The 6941-nt window shown below is 37.1% G+C and overlaps 1 long non-coding RNA gene across 1 annotated transcript; it reads right to left on the bottom strand.

The window, feature by feature from the left end:
• Positions 1-607: 607 nt before the first annotated feature.
• On the bottom strand, positions 608-1309 carry LOC131256165 (uncharacterized). Its single transcript, XR_009176610.1, has 2 exons — positions 1219-1309; positions 608-747 (listed from the first exon to the last, which is right to left on the bottom strand). It is a non-coding gene; the product is annotated as an uncharacterized LOC131256165 (long non-coding RNA).
• Between the last annotated feature and the right edge of the window lie 5632 nt (positions 1310-6941).

Here is a 6941-nt window from a genome sequence, read left to right as displayed (position 1 = left end):
TTTGTCTACATTTACATCCGATGATGACAAAATGTTCTCACATCTTATGAGATAAGAGCTGCAAAATGAACAAGAACATCATAACACCAATAAAAAAAAATTATTTTAATCAACCATTAAAAGTAGCCACACATCTCTAGTTGATACAAGATATTTACTTTAATTCAAAGTGTATCTGGAGGAGTAAAAACAAAGAAACTGTATGTGCATTGATACAAGATATTCACTTGTATTCAGCTGAACAAATGCACAAACAGATGGTAGGAAAGTGACATGACTGAGAGAGCCTTTTTGCATGCACACTAAGATGCAATAGGACTAATCGCCACAATTGTAAGGAGTCCCTCTATCATCGTCCTCTTCATTCATCATAAGGGCACATTCTCGTACATTTCTCACATGAGACCACAAGATCTGAAAGACAAATTATCCAAGTGTTGTGTATGCGATTGGATGCATATATCAAACCCAAATGGCTAAATGATAAACAAATCATAGCTCAGCCAAACAACATCCATCCAACTCCTACTTTAGATGCACTTTTCGGTACAAATGCTAAAAGTGGATGGATTGCCATGACAAATAAAAAACCAACAAAGAAAATAAATGGGGAACAAAACAAAAATTAATAACAAACGAACAAAGCATGTAAATACTTACGAATCCAGTTGGTGAACCATGACAACCCAAGAGAGGACTCCTATCCTATTCAAAACTAGTAGCAAAGTATCCTTCACTGACCTAACCCTACATTTTCCCAAACATGAAACAAATGACCCATGATAATAATAATAAGAATAATAATAATAATAACACTAGATTAAAATAAAAAAGAATCACCAAAACAATTGGGATAGTTTGGATCAATAGGAGCAATTGAATCAGAACTGGAATAAGATTACAAGAATAAAACACCTTTAAAGACTTGCTAGGAACACACTTGAGTTTGAGACATACAGTTCAGACAGTGGAAGTTTATATCACACCGATCCTTGGATCAAAGTGACTCTTTAGATATATTAGCATCTAGAGGCGAGGTCCACTGTTTGGACCATCTAGTATTTTCTTTTGGACATTCATATTTCCCATTGCTCCCATTTAACCATTATTGAAACTCAAATGTGTCATTGAGTTTTATTTTAAAGAATCACCTAATGCCTATTGTAGTGCCTTTCTAACAAATCAAAGAGGCAACAATACAACAGTTCACATATACACCTTTGTTTTCTTTTTTAAACCATAGGAAATTTGAGTCCATTCCTTCAATGCAGACATTACTTTATCAACTTTCTTCTTCACACCTGATGCAAAAATAAATAAATAAATAAACAAAACAAAACAAAAGAAAACAAAAAAAAAAAGAAAAAAAAAAGAAAAAAAAAAAGAAACAAAGCATTAGGACATCATGGAGAATGTAACCTTTAATATGAAAAGTTCCAAATTGTTGCCATAGAGATTTCCAATCTGGAGTTTGAAGATCTAGTGGCCTATGCAAATGGAAGAGCACCAAAAAATTACCTTTACAACAACTTTTTTGCATCATGCATGTGAGCAACATGAACCTTTGCGAGGAAAGCACTTGCTAGTGGAACAAGATCAAACTCAACAAAAATCTGTTTCATAAAGATATTACTTCATTCAGTTGGCAAGTTTTGCACCAATTGAGCATTTAATCAATCTATAAAACTACTCTTCACAACAAAAAAGAAGAAAAAAATCAAAGACAAGAATAGGGAAGTTTCGGTTGTGTATTTTGGTGAGAAAAAATATTAACGATGAAAATGGTTAATAGAGGTTAGGAAAAGATTCGGCAAAGAGCTGGGTCATATCTTATCCGAGCTAAAGTATAGTTTGTTAGACTACCTTCATTCAATTCTCTTTACTCTGTACCAAGCAAAGGGGCAAAATAAAATGATTTATTGTTGATTATATAGTTGAAATGACTATTTTAGAGTTGAAGATAGTTACTTCTCCTATGTCATCTATCACTTGCAACTGCAACTTTAAATATGGCATTATTTCGGGCCTTGATTAGGTTAAAATCAAACAAATGTTAGGTCTAGGAAGGGTGGATAAAAAGTAGGATTGATCCAAGGTTAAAAGGACCCAATCAGTTGCATCTTAAATTCCAAACATGAAATTCAGCGTGACAAACATGAAATTGAGTGGGGCAAATTGGAAATTGAGTGGGGCAAACTGGAAATTGAGTGGGGCAAACATGAAATTGAGCGGGGTAAACATGAAATTAAGCGGCACAAACTTGAATTTTACCAGGGCAAACATGAAATTAAGCGGGGCAAACATGAAGTTGAGCGAGGTAAACATGAAATCGAGCGGGGCAAGCTTGAATTTCAGCGGGGCAAACTGAAAATTAAGCAAGGTAAACATGAAATTCAGCGGGGCAAATAAGAAATTCAACGGGGCAACCTACAAATTGAGCGAGGCAACCAAGGAATTGAGCGAGGGAACCTAAGAATTGAATGAGGCAACATACAAATTGAGCGAGGCAATGTAGAAATTCAGTGAGACAACCTAGGAATTCAGTGAGGCAACCAAAAAATTGAGCGAGGCAACTTAGGAATTGACCGAGGCAAACTAGGAATTGACCGAGTCAACCTACCACTTGAGCGAGGCAACCAAGGAATTGCACAAGGGAACCTACCAATTGAGCGAGAGAACCTAGGAATTGAGCGAGGCAACGTAGAAATTCAGTGAGGCAACTCAGGAATTGAGCGAGGCAACCTAAATAAGGAGAAAGCGAGCCTATAAATTGAGCAAGGCAACCTAGGAATTGAGCGAGGGAACCTAGAAATTGAGTGAGGCAACCAAGAAATTGAGCAAGGCAATCTAAAAATTGAACGAGGCAACCTAGGAATTGAGCGAGGGAACCTAGGAATTGAGCCAGGCAACCTACAAATTGAGTGAGACAACGTAAAAATTCAGCGAGGCAACCTAGGAATTGAGCGAGGCAACCAATGAATTGAGTGAGGGAACCTAGGAATTGAGTGAGGGAACGTAAAAATTAAGTAAGGCAACCTAGGAATTGAGCGATGCAACCAAGGAATTGAGCGAGGTAACCTACAAATTGAGCGAGGGAACCTACAAATTGAGCGAGGCAACATAGAAATTCAGCGAGGCAACCTAGGAATTGAACGAGGCAAGCTCAAAATTGAGTGAGGCAAACTATAAGTTGAGTGAGGTAAGGTGATAATTGAGCGAGGCAAGTTGATAATTGAGCGAGGCAACCTAAAAAATTGAGTGAGGCAAGGTGAAATTGAACGAGGCAACCTAGAAATTAAGCGAGGCAACCTAGAAATTGAGCGAGGCAATCTTGAAATTTAAAGAGGTAAGCTGATAATTCAGTGAGGTGACGTAGAAATTGAGCGAGGCAACATATAAATTTAGTGAGGCAACCTAGAAATTGAGCGAGGTAACCTAGCAATTGAGCGAGGCAATCTAGCAATTGAGCGAGGCAAACAAGAAATTGAGCAAGGCAACCTAGAAATTCAACGAGGGGACCTAGAAATTCGCGAGGCAACCTAGCAATTGAGTGAGGAAAACTAGAAATTGAGCGGGGCAAGGGGAAAATTAAGCGAGGCAAGCTAAAATTGAGCAGGGCAAGGTGAAATTGAGCGAGGCAAGCTAAAAATTAAGTGAGGCAACCTAAAAATTGAGCAAGGGAAACATGAATTTGATGGAGGTAAGCTTGAAATTGAGTGAGGCTAACTCAAAAATCAACGAGGTTAACATGAAACTCAATGAGGCTTACATGAAATTTAGCGAGGCTAACATGAGTTGGAATGAACTTTAAATGAAATTGAACTGGCCTAACACATAATTGAATGAGCTTTACATGAAATTCAATTTCTTTTCGGTGAATTTGACTGAGTGGTTCATAATATTTTCCGTTACATTACATGAATCTGTGAAAGTTCCAGGTCATATTTTTCTCATTTCTTTGTCATATTCATGAATTGCTTGGGGAATTTCACCAATCATGAATCCTATTCCACTATTCCATTCTTTCATGGGACATAACTTCAATCAAACCATAAGTCATCATGTCTTTTTTTACTACCTCCATCCACATCCTTTTGGGCCTTCCCCTTGCTCTTTTAGATCCCATCAACTTGCACCAACTTACTCCTAATCGGCGTAGTTCCTGATCTCCATTGCACCTGACCAAACCATCAAAGTCTACTTTCCCTCATCTTTTTTTTCCTATTGGTGGTGCTAATTAGTTGCCATGAATGCATTCATTTCTAATTCTATCTTTCCTCATTTTTTTAACCATGCATCTCGACATCCTCATTTTAGGTATACATCCTACTACATTTATACTATTTAGCCAAAAAAGTCCAAATCAATGACTATGTGCAGGCAAGTAATCAAAATTCTCCTCTCTAATCCAACTCTTCACCTGAGAATGAATGCCAAGTTAGAAAACTGAACAAAATCTGACTTGCAATTAAGCTAATTCTCATCATTAATCACCAGACTTCCACATAGGAATCAACAGCAAATCAATAAATTAGCGAAATATAAACGAATGCCAATCCAAATTATATCACTGCTTCTGCACCACACTCAAGACATCAATTTTGTAAATGCACCAAATATCCACCTTCAAAGCTTTAAGGAACCTAAATGGTGGGGACCACTTATAAACACCATTAAACTACTAGCTTCTATATATAGTCTTCTTTTTTCATGTACATCACAAATTGTGCTAGCTGCGTTTTAAGGGTCATTGGGCAACATAGAATATAGAAATTACTAAAGAATTTATTTCCAGGAAACAAATAATCTAGGAAATTGAATGTGTTGGCTGGGTCTAGAAACTGGGAATAAAATTCAGTAGATTCTACAAATGTGCTTGGGAACTTGGAATTCATTACCTTGGAATGTCTACCTATATGAAAAATTTAAGTAATATTCAAGTCTTCATAGGGATTTGCAAGCTTCTCTCAGACCAAGAATTCAAAAACTGATATTTTCCAAGCTTCCCTTAGACCGATCATATTAATGTATATGAGGTAATGCTTAAATTCCTATTACTCTAATTTTATATAGATTAACCATGTGTAGAGAAATTAGCCTTGTAGCCCCTTATGGTACATTTGAGATTGCTTAAATATAGGTATATTTCTAGTAGATATGACATGAACCTTCAAATTATATTTTATTTTGTCTTATAAACCGTACAATGTGGAATATATGTTGAATGTTGAATGAACTTTTAAATATTCCAAATTGCTTAACCATACTTCATATTGATATGCCACGTTTTTGGGCCATCATTTGAGCTTAGAGGAATTATAAGAATCCATGTTAAATTCATGTGTTGATGTTTAATATCATGATTTGATAATATCTACAATTTAAAGTGCAATCTTGCCAAAATTTAAAGGATGTACGTGGGTACCATGATGCATGACATCCACCCATGACATATGAGTTTTACTGGGTGCTCAATGTAAGCCACATTTTGCTCTAGTTACTAGAATAGCTATTTGAACCTATATAGAATTCCTTCAGAACAAGGGAAAATTGCGAACTTGAGACGTAAAACTTTAGGACCCTTTGGAAATTTCAGATTTAGTTGTTTGGAAATTTCAGATTTAGTTGTTTGAGCATAAAAATGAAACTTAGGTTCCCTTGAAATTATTAGAATAGCCATTCAAACTTTATTGGAATCACTTTGGAATTATGACATTTGAGAAGATAGAGACTCAATATTTGAAGTTCTTTAGGAGATTGCCTGTATAACCATGAAACCTAGGAACAAAAACTAGGTCCCCATTAAAAACTATTAGAATGATCGTTTGACCTTAAAACTAAACATAGGAATTAAGGGAGAATAAGCGAGGGAACCTAGAAATTGAGCGAGGCAACCAAGAAATTCAGTGAGGGAATCGAGACAATGAGCGAGGGAACCTAGAAATTCAGCGAAAGATTTGAGTGAGGCAACCTAGGAATTGAGCGAGGGATGCTAGAAATTGAGCGCGGGAACCTAGAAATTGAGCAAGGCAACCTAGGAATTGAGCGAGGGAAGCTAGGAATCGAGCAAGGTGTAAGTGCTATAGTTTTTATCCCTGTTTGTTGTCAAATTTGTGGTGCCAAAATCACTATTATACTCTGTTATATATAACTTGCATAAGTGAAGCTCTCTCAAGGATCAACATTCACAAACAAGCTAAGCTCACAACAAGTAAAGCTCACAAGACAAGACTCAAGCTGAAGAGTACAAGGCAGTTGGTAAAGAACTCAAGACCCTTTCAAGATTAAGCTACATCAAGCTTTCAAGATTGATCTACATCAAGACTTCAAGGCTCATACTTCAAGGTCACTTGTTCCTAATGTTTCAATGTCCATACTTCATGATTGAGGTTTGACTGACCATAGGTTGACCTTAGAAGTAGGTCATTTCGGATACATAAACCGAATGTTATTTTACATGAGTTTGGCCTGTTCTTCGACTAGTCCTAGGCCTTCTTCGACTAGTCCTAGAGTTGCTTCGACCAGTCTAAGAAATTCCTCGATCAGTCGTGAGTTTGTTACAAATTTCGGATGAAATCTGTTAGGCTTCGACTAGTCCAGGAATCTGTTCGACCAGTCGTAGGAATAGTGTCGACTGCATCTTCGACTAGTCGAAAATCTTCTACTCGAATTCCAGCGAAGTTTTTCAGGACCTACGACCAGTCGAAGGAGACCTACGACCAGTCGTAGGTGACCTACGACCAGTCGTAGAACGGTCAAAGCATATCCCGTCAGATTTTTTAAATATCTGTTATTGCTTCGACTAGTCGAAGAGCTCCCTAGACCAGTCGAAGACCCGATCTTTTCACTTATAAATAGTGCACGAATCTCAGAAGAAATCATCGAATTAATTAATCTATTCAAGCCAATCTTCGTCGAACTTCTGAGAGATAATTCTGTGC

This window comes from Magnolia sinica, chromosome 9 (genome assembly GCF_029962835.1).
Source record: "Magnolia sinica isolate HGM2019 chromosome 9, MsV1, whole genome shotgun sequence".
NCBI classification, from domain to species: domain Eukaryota; kingdom Viridiplantae; phylum Streptophyta; class Magnoliopsida; order Magnoliales; family Magnoliaceae; genus Magnolia; species Magnolia sinica.
This window is presented reverse-complemented; position numbering and strand designations above follow the sequence as displayed.